Source organism: Vulpes vulpes, chromosome 7 (genome assembly GCF_048418805.1).
Source record: "Vulpes vulpes isolate BD-2025 chromosome 7, VulVul3, whole genome shotgun sequence".
In the NCBI taxonomy this organism is placed as follows: domain Eukaryota; kingdom Metazoa; phylum Chordata; class Mammalia; order Carnivora; family Canidae; genus Vulpes; species Vulpes vulpes.
Window position 1 is genome coordinate 45,083,307 of NC_132786.1, and position 18,162 is coordinate 45,101,468.

The 18,162-nt window shown below is 36.6% G+C and overlaps 1 long non-coding RNA gene across 2 annotated transcripts in view; it reads left to right on the top strand.

The window, feature by feature from the left end:
- Window positions 1-17,871, top strand: part of LOC140599671 (uncharacterized) — a 31,537-nt gene extending 13,666 nt beyond the window's left edge. Inside the window, exon 4 of one of the 2 annotated variants that reach the window (XR_012002587.1) lies at window positions 17,785-17,871. This is a non-coding gene — a long non-coding RNA (uncharacterized lncRNA). Of the gene's footprint in view, window positions 1-2,049; window positions 2,197-17,784 lie in introns of those variants that run through there. The other variant, XR_012002588.1, reaches the window with a different exon arrangement.
- The last annotated feature ends 291 nt before the right edge of the window (window positions 17,872-18,162 follow it).

Here is an 18,162-nt window from a genome sequence, read left to right on the forward strand (position 1 = left end):
TCCACTTGCTCAGACAGAAATTCCTGTTTCCAGAAATGTTCCCCTCAGGCATGGGAAGGCATTCCTAGAAGCTTGCTCAGATATGCCCAGGAACACCTGTTCTCCACAAGCTGGTCTCTAGCCTCTGTCATGAAAGCCCCAGCTGGGTGTACCTCATCCATTGTTACTGAAGCCTTCTAGGAGGGGGCTAACATCTCTGCCAGGAAAGTTATTTCCTGGCACTTCCAGGCTGACCATTTTGACAGCTTAGAACCATACTGAATTTCCCACAGAGGTAGGGAGGATGTTTTTCTTCCCAACTCTGGGTCACATTTTCCTGAACCACAAAGTGGCTCTGCTTGAGCCCAGAGTCTACAGAATTTCTCATGAAGCTCCTTTAGTTTTGAGCTCACCCATCTTTACACTGGTGCTCAAATTAAACGGAGCAAATACTATTATGGAAGTTATGCTTTCCATTGTCCTTGTCTCTAAAGAAGAAAAAAAGTAAACCTCCTAATTTTGGTATCTAATTTAATATGCCAACTTAACTAGGCTAAGGTGCCCAGTTGTTGAGTCAAAAACCAGACTGTGAAGGTATTTTTTGTGAAGGTATTTTTTTAGATGTTATTTACATTTAAATCAGCAGACTTTGATTAAAACAGATTATTCTCCATAATGTGGGTGGACCTCATCCAATCAGTTGAAGGCCTTAGGAAAAAGACTGGGATCCCCAAAAAGGAAAGAATTCTGCCTCCAAACTTCCTTTGGAATTAAGAATGCAACGTTAACTCCTGTGTGAATTTACAGCTTACTGGCCAGCTCTGCAAATTTTAGCCTTGCCAGCCCTGGTAATCACATGAGCCAATTTCTTAGAATAAATCTATCTATATCTAGACCTAAATATAAAGAGTATATAGGTCTAGATATAGATTTATAGATATAGGATATATAGAGAATAATAGAATTATAGAATGCATATATATATGTATATATATATTATGTACATATATATTCTCTATAATCTCTACTTTATATTTCTTATTGGTTCTGTTTCTCAGGAGAACCCAGATTAATACACTTATCCCATCCTCTTTCAGACAATCCAAAAGTACTCAATTATAGCAACTCTAGACAGATATTCAGAGGCATCACCTGCTTGCAAGGTCAATAACCAGACATTGATCAATTACTATTTTGAGATCCTCTGGAACACCATTTTATATTGCAGTTAGTGATTTATAGAAGATACAAGTGGATTAGAATATCAGTCTCAGTTTCTCTCACTTAGGACTCCAAACAAGTGTTGCCAAGGGAATACTCACCGTGCTAGTCTTGTCTCATGTTCTTTCCCAAGATAGTTGATACCAGGATGTCTGTTTCTTCAACAACATTCATACCACAACAATTTATATTTCTACCACAACAATTTATATTTCTACAATTAGCTAACATCTATTGCCATTTCTTCTTTAACCCAGATATCAGTTGGGTGATATTCACTCTCTGAGATAAAATTGGCTTGAATCTACAGTCCATACCTCATGAAAATCCGAATTTTTGTAGATTTTTAGGTGAAAAGGAAAGTCAATGCAAGATCTGGGTCCTGTTGCCTTTCTTCCATGGTATGTCCTCTTAGACTTACAACTCAATCTTTTTCTCTATCTCTACCTAATACAACCACACTAAATATTTGAGAATATATAAACAATGCTGATAATTTTTAAGGATTTTTAGGGTTGCTTATGTCACATCGCTCAGTAGTACTATCAACCTGAAAGTACATGTTAATGTAATGGATAATATTTGAAATAGTAATTGAAGTTCCATCTCATGTTTTCTTTTATCATTATCTTTCCTCCCTCTACTCAGGCAAACTATAACATCTTTCATTTACACTTAAGAGGTCAGGTATAAGCTAGAACCAAAAAGCCCTTGAGTAGCAGAACGTTGAGCTGAGAGCCATAAACCTGGTGGAAAAGAGTTTTCTGAATTCCAAAAATTTAGCTTTCATTATTAAGAATCAAAGCCAGAAAGAAGAAGACATCAAGTTTATCCTCAAACAATAAACAGGGAGAAGAAAGATGAAGAGCCCATTTCCAGCCACACAAGAAGAGGATAAAAGACTTTTCTTGGCTAGAAGAAAGGACTTCAAAGAAGAGAGGGAGTTTCTGAGTGTCTCTGGCCCCTGGCTCTACCCCTGACCTCGGCTGAGTCCAGGTAGGAAAGGCAACTAGAAATCCAAAGCAGAAAGGGACCCAGGCCTTCCTTCTTAGAGCCTAGCCTAGGAGGGCTGTGAGTCTCTGCATTCATCCTGGCAGCAGGAAAATCTGAGAGATATGCCTAGACATCTGGTCCAAGGGCAACCTCATGCATCCTCAGGGTGATACGGGAACAGCAGAAGAAAGTTACTATGGCCCTGACAGGGGCATGGGGACGGTACCCAGGTCAATGGACATGGAGGGAACCAGGATTCATATATGCTCTAGTGAGGAAGACCCAAAATGACCTGCAATGACAGATAATCTGGAGGGTTACCAGGAGGATGGTGTTTCTTTCAGCACACGGAGTAGGACACACACCTAGAGACTGGTGGGATAAGTTGCAGCTCAGCAGCTGCCAGAGATGTACATAGGATGACTGAATACCAAGCTCTGTCTTCCCCTGATCTGGATAATAGTTAAATCCCCTTCTTTCTGGGACTCATGTCACCTCCTGGGCAGAAGGGAGGAAACAGTTGAGGGAGAATGAGAATGAGGGAGAAAACAGCCATAATCCACAGAATTTCAAACCCTGAGGATCGAAGCTAACCTTGAATCAAGCTTATTCTTATCACCACCCATTAGAAAGGGTAACTCAAAATTTAGTTTATTATAGAGAAATGAGGAAAGATACAATTTTGCATAACTGTTCAATATATAGGGAAGTTCTATAAACTTTTCATTTAAAATATGTCATTCCTGCTGTTGAAATGCTGTTGCACTGAACATGGAAAATTTCTCACTGGCTCTTCACTCAGTCTTCCTCTCAGGTTTTCTCTACTACCATGCACTTCTCTATGCCTGTTCTGCCAAGATTGTTTTGAGAATTCCAAACTCTGTTTCTGTGACCTGCAAAGCAAGTCAGCACTCCCCAGTTCTTACTTTTACCACGTACCAACCAGTTGAGTCTTCAGCAACTTGAAGCACCTTTCCATTGAACAGAATCTGACCTTAGAAGTCACTTCAGAGTAGGTATAGCATCTTTCTCCTTTTACAACTATGTACCAGTTGCGTTTTGTACTTCACCTTATGATAATATAAATAAGAAGACTGATAGAGGCTCAGAAAGAAAATGAAAAGAGGCACAGATCAGAAGTTGTGCAGGCAGTACTCACACCCCAGTCTCTGTAACCCAAAATCATATACTAAATAGACACTGTCTTGCAAAAACTCCTAGTCTTTGCTTGCATGTTTGCTTGATGTTCTTGAAAGTTATGTCTTGATCATTTCTTTTCTTTTGAGAGCTTGGATTCCTTCCAGTCTACTCCTGATTTACTGGTTAATAAAATGGCTGATGGCTGATTGGCTCTGTGTCTCCAACTCAAGAGCTCATTATCTGCCTTCTCACTTTGGCAACTTGTTCAATAGTACAATCAGCTTCACTGCCTTCTGAGGCCTGAGGGAATCTTTTAAATCCCCTTTGATGAGAATAGTCATTTCCTGCCCTGAGTTTCAACTGAAATTTGATCACGAACATTTCCTGTACATCTCTCGGGAAGCAGTAGCTAATGGGTGGTATTATTGCTCAATCCTTTTATGTCCCTCTGTGGACTACCAGGGTCACCCAGAGCAGTGTTCCTGCCACCTCCTTTGGGGAAAATGACTCCAAAGGGGAGTTGATTTACACTAGTTCCCAACCAATGTTCTCACAAAATGGAGTGGGAGAAAGAGAGTTATGTAAACAGGTGGAACCACACAAAATACTTTGTCCTAGACTGAAAACTTATGTGGTTGAAAATGCCTAACAGCTCATAAAAAGTTGATACTTCAGATATTTTCTTATTTCTAAGAAGACTGAAGAAAAGAACGCATCGCATTTAACCTTGGAAAACCAATTATCATTACAAATTTTATGTTTTAAGATTATTTCACTCTAAAAAATTAAGTTTTTGAGATATATTGAGAGCAGTCATAGCTAGAGAAACAACTAATCTTTCATGAGTTAGTAAACTGTGATACAATCACTAAGTAGTCAAGTAAAGTAAACTCAAATCCAATTTGATGTATTTCTCTGTTTAAAAGCCCTATTAATCCCAGGTAGGCAGATTGGTTTAACAATCCAAAATCAATGTACTCACCATATAAATAGACTAAAAAACCACCATATTATCATCTGAACAGATGAAGAAAAATCATTTTGCAAAATCTGACATCCATTCCTGATTAAAAGTACAATACTCCAACCAAACTAAGAATAGAAGGGAACTTCCTCCACTTGATAAAGGGCATTTACAAAAAAAAAAAAAAGACTATGGCTAACATCATATTCAATGATGAAAGACTAAAAACTTTCTCTGTAAGATCAGAAGCAGTCAAAAATGTCCACTCTCACCATTATTACTCAACATTGTACTGTAGGTTCTAGCCAGTGCAATGAGGCAAGAACAATAATTTAAAGATAGAAAAGGAAGAACTAAATGTCTTTATTTGCAACCAACATGATTATATACACAGAAAATCTAATGGAATCTATAAAAAAGCTATTTGGCTAACAAACTTATCAAGGATAGAGAATACAAGGTGTCTGACTGGCTCAGTTGGAAGAGCATCTGACTCTTGATCTTGGGGTTGTGAGTTTAAGCCCCATGTTGGGTGTAGAGATTACTTACATAAAATTTTTTAAAAGGATGAAGGAGGCAACAACAATACAAAAATTATATTTCTATGTGCCAGCAACTGATAATTGGAAATTAAGAATAATACCATTTATAATAAAATTTAAAATGTGAAATAAACATAAAAAAAGTGTGAACCCTGTATACTGCAAAGTACAAACATTGCTTAGAGAAATTAAAGAATACCTAAATATATGTTTAGGAAGATTTCATGTTTTGGAGGACTCGATATTATTACTTTCTTGCTCCCCAAATTTACTTATAAATTTGGTGCAATCTCAGTCAAAATTCCAGCAGGTTGTTTTTATATAATTGACAAACTGATTTTATAATTAATAGCAAAAGACCTAGAATTGCCAAAACAGTTTTGAAAAATAAGAACTATTTTGGAGAACTTACAATATCTAAATTGCAGATTGTGAACTTGTAGTCATCAAGACAATGTGATATTGGCTTAAGAATAGACAAATAGAGTAAACAAAGTACCGAGTCCAGAAATAAACCCACACATATATGGTCCATTGACTTTCAACAAAAGTACAAAAGCAATTCAGTGGAGAAAGAATAGTCTTTTCAACGAAGTGCTAGGAAAATTGGATATCCATGTGCAAATTAAAAGCAAAACAAAAACAAACTGTGATCCTTACTTCACATCATTCAACTCAAAATGGATCATAGGTCTACATATAAAATAAAACTATAAAATTTCTAAAAGAAAGCATAGGAGAAAATCTTTGATACTTAGGACTAAGCAAAGTTTTCTTACATAAAACACCAAAAACATAATCCATTAATAAGACATCACAAACCGGGCTCTCAAAATTAAGAAACTTCTGCTCTTTGAAGGGCATCTTAAGAGAATGAAAAAAGCAAGCCATTGACTGAAAGAAAATATGTACAAGTCACATACCTGACTTGTATCCAGGACGTGTATGTAAAGTATTCTCAAAACTCAGTAATATGGGGACACCTGAGTGGCTCAGCGGTTGGGCGGCTGCCTCCAGCTCAGATCGTGATCCTGGGATCCGGGATCGAGTTTGGCATAGGGCTCCTGCGAAGAGCCTGCTTCTCCCTCTGCCTATGTCTCTGCTCCTCTCTCTCTCTCTCTCTCTCTCTCTTTCTCTTTCTGTCTCTCATGAATAAATAAAACTCAGTAATATGAAAACCATACAATTAAAAAAAAAACAGGCAAACAAGATACAGAAACAACTTAAGTGTCCAACAACAGATGAATATATATAACATAATATATAATATACATACATACATACATATGCAATGGAATATCATCCAGCCACAAAAAAAGGAAGGAAATCCTGCCATTTGTGACAATTATGCTAAAAGAAATAAGTCAAACAGAGAAAAATACTGCATGATCTCACTTTTATGTGGAATCTAAAAACATCCAATTCATTGAAATAGAAAATAGGATAGTGATTGGTGAGGGGTGGGGGAAATAGGGAGATGGTGGTCAAAGAGTATAAACTTCCAGATCTAAATTCAGGGAATCTAAGTGAATAATGCTGTACTGTACAGTTGAAATTGCTGTGAGAGTATGTTCTCACCATAATACAACAAGTAGTATTTATGCGAAATGAAGACTGTGTTAACCTTATTGTGGTAAACATTTCACCATATATATATGTATCAAATCATCACATTGCACACACCTTAAATTTACACAATATTATATGTCAATTATATTTTAAAGCTGGAAAGAAGTTAAAAATTAAAAATGGGCCCCAAATTTAAACAATTTCACCACAGAAGATGTGGAAGGCAAATAAGCACATGACAATATGCTCAACATGATCAGTCAATAGAATCATAGATCAGTCAAGTTAAAAAATAATGAGATACCACGTCATACCTATAAGAATGGCTGAAATTATAAAGATTAATTCTACCAGGTGTTGGCAAAGTTGTTGAATTAACTGGAACTCCCATTCTCTAATGGGGGTAATGAAAAATGGTACAAAACTTTGGAAAACAAATTGGCAATTTCTCAATTAGTTAAACATATACGTATTCTTTGATTCCGCCATTCCACTCTTACGTATTTAACCAAAGGAAACAAAAACATAGGTCCACGCAAAGTCTTAAATATGAATGCTCATAGCACACTTTGTAATATTCCCTAACTGGAAACAACCCAAATGTTCATTACCAGGTAAATGTGTATATAAATTGTGGCATATCCATATAATGAGTAATCCTCAGCAGGTGAAAACAAGAGAGAGCTATTAACTCACATAGCATAGACAAATGTCAAAATACTTAAGCTGAATAAAAGAAGCCAGACTCCCACACACAGACATATTGTATAATTCTATTTACATAAATTCTAGAGAATAGAAAGTAATTTATAATGATAGAAAGCAGATCAGTGGTTGTCTAGGGTTTGGGAGGGGTAGGTTATTTGGTAGATGTGGAGATAGAAGAGCAAGGATTGCAAAGGACACAAGGAAACTTTTGGTGGTAATTCACTATCTTGATTCTGATGGTTTCATATATGTCAAAACCTATCAAATTGTATATCAGAAACATGGTAGTAGTGCATGTCAATGACACCTCCATAAAGCTGTTATGCACAAACCTAAACTAATGATTTTAGTAATGATTGTAATTTATTCAGTTATGGAAATCTGAATTATTTCTATATCCTATAGTTTGAAATTAAAAAAGTAGGGGATCCCTGGGTGGCGCAGCGGTTTGGCGCCTGCCTTTGGCCCAGGGCGCGATCCTGGAGACCCGGGATCGAGTCCCACATCGGGCTCCCGGTGCATGGAGCCTGCTTCTCCCTCTGCCTGTGTCTCTGCCTCTCTCTCTCTCTCTGTGACTATCATAAATAATAAAAAAAAATAATAATAAAAAATTTAAAAAAAATAAATAATTTTTGGAAACGCTCCAAGCAGTCATTTTATAAAAACATTTTCACATTTGAATGGCATGGCTGAAAAAGTGAAACTCTACAGTGAGGTCTGTAAAAGGCTTATCGGGTAATCAAGTAATGTGACGTCATTCACTGTCACCCGGTGCTATGTAGAGTGCTGTTGGTGAGTGTGCAAAGGCCTTGTCTCTAGGGACCCAGATTTGTATGAGCCAGAGTAGTTGGGATCCTAAGGAAAAGTTGATATGAATGAACATGGGCTTGGTAGCTGGGATTATCGGGATGGGGAAAGCATAGGCACAAGGCTGTCAATAGAAATGTGCCTATCTGACAACCTGTATGTTTGCTCGGCTCTTCTTTCTAACTTGTGGGAAGGCAACCACAAAGCTTGGTCCTGGGGAATGAAAAGGCTATTACGCAGAGATCCCTGTTTTTTTCTGTTTCCTGAGAAGCCGAGAAAAACAAAGAGGACCAAGGTAAACCAGGTGTATGCTCTGCACCCGATTTTTATATGTCTGACAATTCCAGTAAGAGAATCATTTTGTTGGGATGCCTGAATGGCTCAGTGGTTGAGCGTCTGCTTTCAGCTCAGAGCGTGATCCTGGGGTCCTGGAATCTTTTTTAAAGATTTTATTTATTTATTCATGAGAGACACAGACAGAGAGAGACACAGACGGAGGGAGAAGCAGTCTCCATGCAGGGAGTCCAACACGGGACTCAATCCTGGGTCTCCACGATTACACCCTGGGCTGAAGGCAGTGCTAAACTGCTGAGCCATCCAGGCTGCCCAGTAAAATCTTTTAAACAGAGAGAGAGAGAGAGAGAGAAAGAGAGAGGGGGTGAATCATTATGTTATAGTCAATAATACTAAGTTATAAACTTCAAAGCTGCTAAAAGACTAGATCATAATTGTTCTCACCACTAAAAAAGAAATGGTAATTATGTAACCTGGCAGAGGTGTTAGCTAAGGCTAAGGTGGTCACCATATTGCACTATAGAGATTTGTATCAATCAGCATATTGCATACCTTAAACTTACACAATGTTATATGTCACTTATATCTCAATTAAAAAGATTCAGCGTAATAGTTGTGCTGGCTCTGGTGGCAGCAGAAAGGGCCACTGTTTATCTGTGGTCCCAGCAGCAGTGACCAGGAGCAAATTACTTTGGTTCCATCCAGGCATGCACATAGGGCTGCATACAGCCAGAGGTACTAGGCCAGTGATCAAGATGATGTTGAGAGGGAACTGTCTACTCAGGTAGGGGGAGAGGTGACTGCACTAGTGAGAGACACTCTGGGGTCTGGCCACGAAGGACTCAAATGTCATGCCTAGATGGGACCATTATCAATAGCCACTAAAGAGCATCAGCCAAACTCATAAAACTGGATATTAAGTAGAGGAAGGTAAAGAATCGTGAGCCTTCTCTGTAGCCTTCTTAGAATGGCCTTTTATCTGGGTAATTAAGTTGTCTTATAGGAGATGTTTTTAGGTATCTGATCTGTGATACAATTCTAGAAATAAATATAATAGCTTAAACCATTACTTACTGCATACTGGAATGACCCACCATGCTGAGAATAGTTTTCAACAGCATTGTCCAACGTGTTAGCCATTAGACAGTCACATGCGGTCAGTGACCTCCTGGGTAATGGGACCATTACTGAGTTTTTAGTTGCATGGAATTTTAACAAATTTTAATCTGTATCTAAAAGAGTGACATGTGGCTAATAGCCACAGCACTGAACAGTTTTCATCTAGCCTGAAATGGTTTGCATTTTAGTTGGTGGTGTATAATGTTGCCTTGAGTGAAGTTTAAAAACTAATTAAATTGTTATAAAAGAAGAGCACCTGCCCAGTTTTGTCTTTTGCATTTGAGAGCATCTCAAAAACTGGCACGATTTTTTTTCTTATTCTTGTTGTGGTTTTTTTGGTGAATATTGAGAGAAAATTTTAGAAAAGACAGATATTTCTTTTCTTTTTTAAGGGAAATCCATTTAATATATTTAAGTTAAAGATTACTTTCTATAAACTTCTATATGGGGAACAGGAAAGTTACAGCAGATATATGTGACTGTGCTCGTCCCCATTCATTCACATTTGTCCTGGTAACCATACAACCATTTATTTGTTTTCCTGAGTAACTATCAACACTACCCAAACTGGTCCACCCCTTTTATCCCTGCCCCATCATACCAATGTGGAGGGAGTTTAAGAACTTTTTCACCATCCAATCAGAACCAACAAAGTGAAATGAGATTTTTTGTAGGGACCAAAGGGAGAGAGATGGCTCATGTCACCAGAACTGCTGGCAAGTGAACACAATGTGAACCGGGAGGTTCCATGTGGAGCCTGGGGGAGTCACCAGCAAAAAGGAAGGCAGAACCAAGAAATGGAGAAAAACTGATAGTAATAAAAAATGATAATGTTTGAATTTCAACATCCAGCCATAGATAAAGGCTCCCATGGAGATTTCTTTTAATAACAGTTTTAATGAGACATAATTCATATAGCATACAATCCACCTTTTTAAAGTGAATGATTCAACAGTTTCTAGTATATTCACAGAGTTGTGTAACTATCCCCACAACCAATTTTAGACTATTTTTGTTCCCTGCCCACCACAGAGACCTATACTATTCTCCCTTCCTCTTCTCTCCCCAGTCTTTGGAAACCACTAGTCTACTTTGTCTCTATGAATTTGTCTCTTCTGAGTATTTCAGACAAATAGGATCATACATACATACAGCCTTTTGTGACTGGGTTTTTTTTCCACTTAATATAATGTTCACAGGATTCATCCAGATTGTAGCATGCACTTGTACCTAACTCTTTTTTATTGACAAATATGAGAGTTTTTTTAAACATGCATTTTATTTTGCTGTAATTTTAGATTTTACAGAAAAGTTGCAAAGAATTGTAGATATTGGATGTCACTTACCCTTCTCCCAGTTTCTCCTAATGCTAACATATTATGTCATCATGTACATTTGAAGAAATAACACTATTAGCTAAACTACGGACTTTATTTTGTTTTCACATTTTAAAAAAATGTCTTTTTTTTCCTGTTTCAGGAAGCCAAATTACATTTAATTATCACATTTCCCCTTAGCTTCTCCTCTGGTCTATAACAATTTTCCCTCATTTTTCATGACTGATACTTTGAAGACTTCACTTTTGAAGTTAGATATTTTGGAGACTTTATCTCATTTTGGGCTAGTCCCATATTTGGGGTTTCTTTTTTCATTATCACATGGGGGTTATAGGTTTTTGGTAAGAATACCACAGAGGTGGATCATTATTCTCTTCACATGATGTTAGGGGATGGGTGATATCCACATGGTGAGGTTAAACTTGGTCACCTACCTAGGATGTCTACCAAGTTTCTCCTCCATAAATTTATGGTTTTTCCCTTTCCATTCTCTGTTTTTTTTGGTGACAAGTCACTATATCCAAGCCACACTCAAAGGTAGGGGAATCAAGCTCTAACTTCTAGAGATGGGAACAGCTACATATATTATTTGGCATTCTTACATAAGGAAGATTTGTCCCTTTTCATTTCCTCATTCATTTATTTAATCATTTATACCAATACAGACTCATCAATACATATTTAACCCAATACTGACATTGTTTGTTTCTTCAAATTGTTCCAGATTTGTCAATAGAGAGCTCTTTCGAGTTGGCTCCAGTATCCTTTGATATGTCCTTTCTCCTCTTTTTTCTTTTCCTCCTTTTCCTTTTTCTCTTCATCCTTCTTCCTTAGCATTTCCTTATATCCTGACACTATAAGATGCTCCCGGCTCATTTTTTTGTTTTCCTCGCCCCAGCCATAGAATAAGCCATTTCTCCAAGGAGCCTGCTTTCTTTTATTGCAGAATGATAGTTAGAAACCAAAATCTGGCACTGAGTGTGCTTATATTGGGGTGTTACTGCTGCTGAGCCAATATATGTATGTGTTCTAATTCACATATACACACATAGCTAAAATCACTTTTAGTTCTATTTGCATATATATTTAAATAAACAGGAATTCATACTGATATCTCTGACTCTAATCCAAAACCACAGGGTCCATTCTAATTTCTCTTCCTACTTATTTTTAACTTTTTATCTGAACAGTGAGAAACCTGGCTCTCACTAGCTATAATTCATTTACTTATTTGTTCAACCCTAGTATGCATGTAAAGTAGTTTCAGAATTTCTGATTTCTGCTCTGGTGATAAATAAATTTACTAGCTTGGACATAGTGCTTAGTCTCAGTTCTTTTTGTTTCCAGCCTATTATTACCAGATAAATTCTTTTTTTTTTTTTATTGTATGGGTTGGAATTGGCTGATCTGATACCTCAATCTTTTATACCAATCATTTGTAGGCATTTAAGAACTATTGTTTTTTAAAGAAATATAGTAAATGTCTTCTGTTTTATAATAAGGCTTTTGCAGTATATTTTATGCTGATGTTTGAAATCAATTAAAGGAACGTAAGTCTGTGATTAAATAGTTACTACCTTACTTAAAATATGAGGAAATGAGGAGCCCGATCTCCCATATCCACAGCTTTTAAAAAGCATTACTCTAAAAGGGAATTTAAAAATCATGTGGTAATATTGTCATTTAATTGCCATGACTAGTTGTTTTAAAATCCCAATATATGTAACAGAAAAATATCCAATTATTAGCTTATGATATGAATATTTGTTGAATGAATTGTGGAGGGGTGATGGGCCAACAAAACATCTACAGTCATAGCCAAAAGGACTTTACGGTTTGCAAATACCCTTTCCCTACACTTATCTCCTTTATTTTTTATACCAACACTGTGAAGACAGACTTTATAATTATCATCATCATAATTATCTGCAGGTTTCTAAGAACTTAAGCTGAGTAACTTCATTAAACAATATAGCTAGGTTCAAAAGCAGATGATCTAACTCAAACTCCCATATTATGTCCTTTCTACCAGGTTATTGATTAGATATCATGTTATTGGGGGGTAGCAACAAAATGATGTCACACAAATCACCAGATTTTTTTCAGACAGAGGCTCACATTTGGTTCATGTGCATTGTTGGGAGCCCCTAAGCTCAGAGCAGTAATGTATATCCCTTCTGTCATTACACCATTAGCCATAAATATATGATGTAACAGTAATGCTGTTAAAGAGATGGAAGAGAATATAAACATTTAGATTTTTAAAGTCCTCTAAAATTTTCAATTTCTCCTCCTCTTTCTTCTTCTTTTTGCTAAATAAAAATTCTCAAATTACTAACTTATAAAAAACTTATCTATGGAAGATGAAGATCTTTACATTGAATTGACTTTGGGTTGACTGTCTGCCTTTACTACAAACCTAGAAAAAGACACAGGGTCTATGTCAATTCATCTCATGGTAGCTGCCTGGTAAATGTTTGTTGAATTAATCAGTTTTCAAATCACCAAATATTTGCTGAACTAAACTCTGTAAAGGCACCAAGAAGAAAAGGTCTCTGTCTTCAAGGAACAATGATCTCGTTGAGGAGACTAGGCACAAACACCTGCTCATACTGCAAGTCAATAGTACAAGAGATCCAGGATAATAAAAAGAACTAACATGGGACTTGTTGCCAGTTAAATTATGGGAAATAGATCCTGAAGAATGTCTGAGCAGAAAGCAATTACTCAAGCAGACATGATCAAGTAGACATCTTACAGAGAGATGGCTTGAATTCAGTCATAAAGGGTGGCTAAGCTTTGGGTGCATGAAGGTGTGGAGGTCTGCTATGGAGAGTCAGGGAACAGGGAAATGCAAAGATTTCTCATCTGACAGCTTATTTTTCCACTAAAGATTGATTGTAAGGGTGTTGAGTTGAAGTTGCTCATGTCAGAACAATCTGTGGTCTATATTGATCTCAAAGAGGCAAAACATGTCAAGTACTCCTTAGGAGTTTGAGACCAAAAGAAAAAAAAATTAGCTAAGATCCAAGTTTCAAAAAATCAGATAACAACTTTCTTCCAATTTCCTTTAACTACTTGTATAACTACACTCTAATGAAATATCATTTGAAAAAGTAGTTGTCTGTTTTTAGAGTTTCAATTCAAAGTTTAGCTACAGTCTCTGTGATTTTGAGTTAAAGTTTAATTATTTAAGTAACCAATAGACTCCTTCGTTCCCCATGAATGTGACTCACATAATTTTCGGTATAATGTGTTTTAAAAAAAAAAGTCTCAGGTGTTTTTGTTTTTCATAACCCACGTTTTTTATTTTACCAACTTCTGCATTTTTAATTGAGATTATATACTGTGTGGGGAATATTTTCTGTTTTTTCTTTATTTTTCTTTTACTCATTAGCAGGATATCAGTTTTACATGTCATTCCTCTCATCCCAATAACTTGAGGTTCAGTTTGGTTTCTGAAAAGAATCTTGTTACAGGGTACTCCACCCAGAAGTTGGACTCTAAATTTCCTGCCTATGTACCTATCTATAAGAGACACTGAATTGGTTCTTAGAGGTAGATTAACTGGTGTTAAAATACATACTTTCTGTTCAGGAAAGGACAAAAACTTTCCTTTTGCTGAAGGAGTCTAATAAAAAAAAAAAGAAAAGAAAAATATCTAGTATTGGAGAGAAAATTGTCATTTTCCTTCCAAATAGTGCTAGAGGCACATGACAAAACATACTAATAATAGAAAAAAAAAGTTCTCTTTTTTTTTTCTTTTTACTGTTAATGTAGCTTATGTGAGGCAGCTGCAAATCTTCATTTTCATGGAAACAATCCCACACCCTTGTTCACCCCAAAGAGCTCTTTCCTTCCAACTAAGAACAGATTTTTTTTTCCTTTCATAAGATTTTAGAATTTTGAAACCTAGAGATCACTGAGTCTAATTTTATAAACTGAATGAGCAGACATGGATAAGGCAGGATAATAATGGGAGAATCTACCCACAAATCCCATCTCCCACCCTGTACTCATCTATTAGCTAACTATAATCCAGCAACATTAAGCTTTTTTAAAAGACCTGGTGATTTTAGGGTTCCATATGTTGGAACAGACAGTTCCCTTGCCTGGAATGACAGCTCTTTCTTCATCAGGAATATGCCTGATCATCCTCCAAGACTTAATTAAAGGTTGACTCAGCTATGGAGCCTTTCCTAGTTCTCTGAGTGAAGTGCTATCTTTTGCTCCCTATGTCTTCTTACAGTACCCCATTGATACCTCTGTCGTGGCACTTGTCATGGTGTATTACAATAATCTGATATATATTCAGACGCTCCCTGGATGGTGAATGACTCAGTTTCAATTCTTCATTTTCATAGATCCATTGCCTAGCACAGCACTTGCCATATAGATAGATAATTCATCACTGATGACTGAATGATTGGCTGGAACTTTCATGAGGTTCTCCTTGCACATCTAGTAGCTCGATTACACATTCTCAAAAATGTTTCTTATCTAAATTTTTATCATTGCTTGAATAAGAACTCTGAGCCTCTCCACACCTTTTGGATACTATACTAAATTAGCATAGTTGTTTGTTTTCAAAATTCTTTGATATGTGTTTGAATAAATTAATAACCACAACCTACCATTCATTAAATTCAAGGAGTATAGGATCACTCAGACTTTACCTTAGAAAAATTTAATCATTGGACTCAACAAATTTAAAACAAAATAAAATGAGTTTGATTATTTTTGCCTTTTTGTGAGAAATATCTTTGTCCTTTATTAACTAGATGTGCTTAGGCTTCATAATCAAGTTTTTGTAACCTCTTACCCTCATGGTTAGCCCCTGGAGAGTTTTTCCTCACTGGTAAGATCTCCTCCACCCAAGTACTTTAGGCACCAGGAAGTTTAAATATATGTATTTCTAAAATAGTCCCAAGTATAAGATGTCAAAATTCTTAAACTTAATTTTTTTAAATCAGTTCTATCTTCCAGTCCAGTGGTAAAATGGAAATTATTTACTCTGGAACTCTGACTGCCTTACTGATGAATCATGGCCGCTGTGACACAGGCCCCAGAGCTGTGTTCCTGTGTATTTTCTCCATTGCCATCATTGGTTTTATATGTTTATTTAAAATGAGCCAAACTGCTACAAACATTTCAGTCCCTATGCAAAGGCCACTAACCTGTCTGAAAGGAGAACTCGTTAGGAGTGCTGGACAAAACTTTTGGACAAAAATCAAAGGCTACATAAAGCTCAGTATAATCAAACTCTTTGAGCACACACAGAGCCAAAAATAAATGTTGTGTATTGGCAAAGGCTCAAGGTTCAGGGCTTTGAAACTTTTGGTATAAGTTTCAGACTTTCCCTATAAACTGAAAATATTAATATTTGCCATTCTTCATAGTACTAAGTAGTTGCTCCCTGGAGAAAAATATAGACATTTTAAATGTTAGTCTTATCTGTTTTTCCCTCTGTTAAGCCAGTTACTATATTTGTTTTTTAGAAAAAAAGTCTTTAAAATGTGCTTTATCATTTCCTATAGGGATTTTGATAAAGGTAAAATCATGTCTCTTCAGACATGCTACACTTTTTCTCCCTAAAACATGAAAAGATTATGGCATTTTTATGTCCATATCTCTGGACACCAGATTGCTCTGCCCTTTTATTAATCTTTCATAAATAAGCACATAGTTACATAAATAAATAAATATGAGGGGAGATAGAACAAGCTCTATTAAAATTACATTTCAAACAAATTAACAGAGCTTATTGACTACCAAAGGCTTATGATAGAAGCTATAGAAATAGTCATCAAATAATAATATGTGAAATATGTTGTTTCATTCTACATCTCAATCATACCTACACATCCCATTTCTCCTGGAAGTGAAGGTGAAGATACACTGGTAAAAGACATTTACATATATATGTCCTGATTAGAGCAGGAAGTAACTGAAGAATCTCATGAGAGGCTTTCTTGTGACCAATTCAGGTGGGTTTCGGGGCTTCCAGAAGTTTATGAACTTATTATAAACTTTGAATTGCTATCTGAACCCTGTCACTAACCACTGACTAGCCATTATTTCATCCTTCCCCTCAACCTCAACCCACTAAGATTTGAGGTGATATTCTTTAGACCTGGGCCTTAAAATGAGAAGAGGAATAACAAACCACCTGTTAGCTTTCAAAATCCTTAACCACAACTTTCCCATCTATCTCCTCATCCTCTCCTTAAACCAACAAAGAAATGCACCAGATCACTTTCTAAAGCTTTCCAAATATAAACCCTGGTTTTCAAATATTATGTATGCTCTTTGGGGCACTCCCGTTTAATATTAGAGCACTAATTTACTTTCTCTTCAAGAAAGAATACCAGGGCTGAGTGAAAATACCAAGAGCTGTGCTCTAGGCAATCCCATCCACTCCCCAGCCTTCTGCTGTTTGCCACTGGTAATCCAATGTGGATTGGATTGGTGTGGTATAGCAATTAAATATTTTCCTAATTATCTGAGTAAGTGATGGATTTTATATTTTTTCCTTTGCTGGTCTTGCAAATAAAAGTCTCTTTCAATCTGGTGTTCTCTTGAAAGCTTTAAATACAATGAAAGATGAGCAGATAGAAAAACAACACTAGAAGACAGGACAGCATTTGGCAAATTTGCCTGAGTCTGTCCCCCTTCCTCTTCCTCTGTGACGTTACCCAGTGAGCTGGTGTGTCGTTCTGGTCACATGAGTCAGTCACTGAAGCATGTAGAACCTTGAATAGTTTCAGGTGGTTCTGTTCCAAGGGAAGACTCTCTTTAAATCTAAGAACTTGCTTTGACGCACTGATTTCTGTACTCAAGGCCACTGAAAGTCCCATCAGTTAGCAAAACTTTTTAGGACACCTGTGTCACAAGATGTTTGACATCACTGAGTGGCGTCGGCAAGGATAACCCAAGCATGGTTAAGTTAGGTGGGATCAGCAGCCATCCACCCATAACACAGTTTTCTCAGGGCAAATTCCAGGGGGGAAAATTGCTTTATAAGACTAAATCCTCATTTGTGTTATCAAAGAAAACAGTGCACCTCGTTTATGACATTTAATAAACAAAATGTGTATCTTTTCCCTTTCAGAAACAGTCCTTTTCTACTGATCATAGACTAACAAGAAATCAGAGCTCAACCCAACCTGCTGACAAGATAATATCTAGAAAGAACCAGTTGATTGCAGCTGTGTTTTTTGTTTCCTAACAAATGATTTCCCCAAATTGATGCTCTTTGATCCCTTGGAAAGCTATTTAAGAATGTTATAAAACAAAATAAACAAAACAAAACAGAAGCAGACTCATAGATACAGAGAACAATCTCATAGAGATCCTGCCAGAGGGGAAGGGGATGACGGGATAGATGGGTGAAGAAGGGGAAGGGAATTAAAAGGTACAAACTTCCAGTTATAAAGTAAATAAGACAGAAGATATAATAGACAGTATAGGGAATGTAGTTAATAAGATT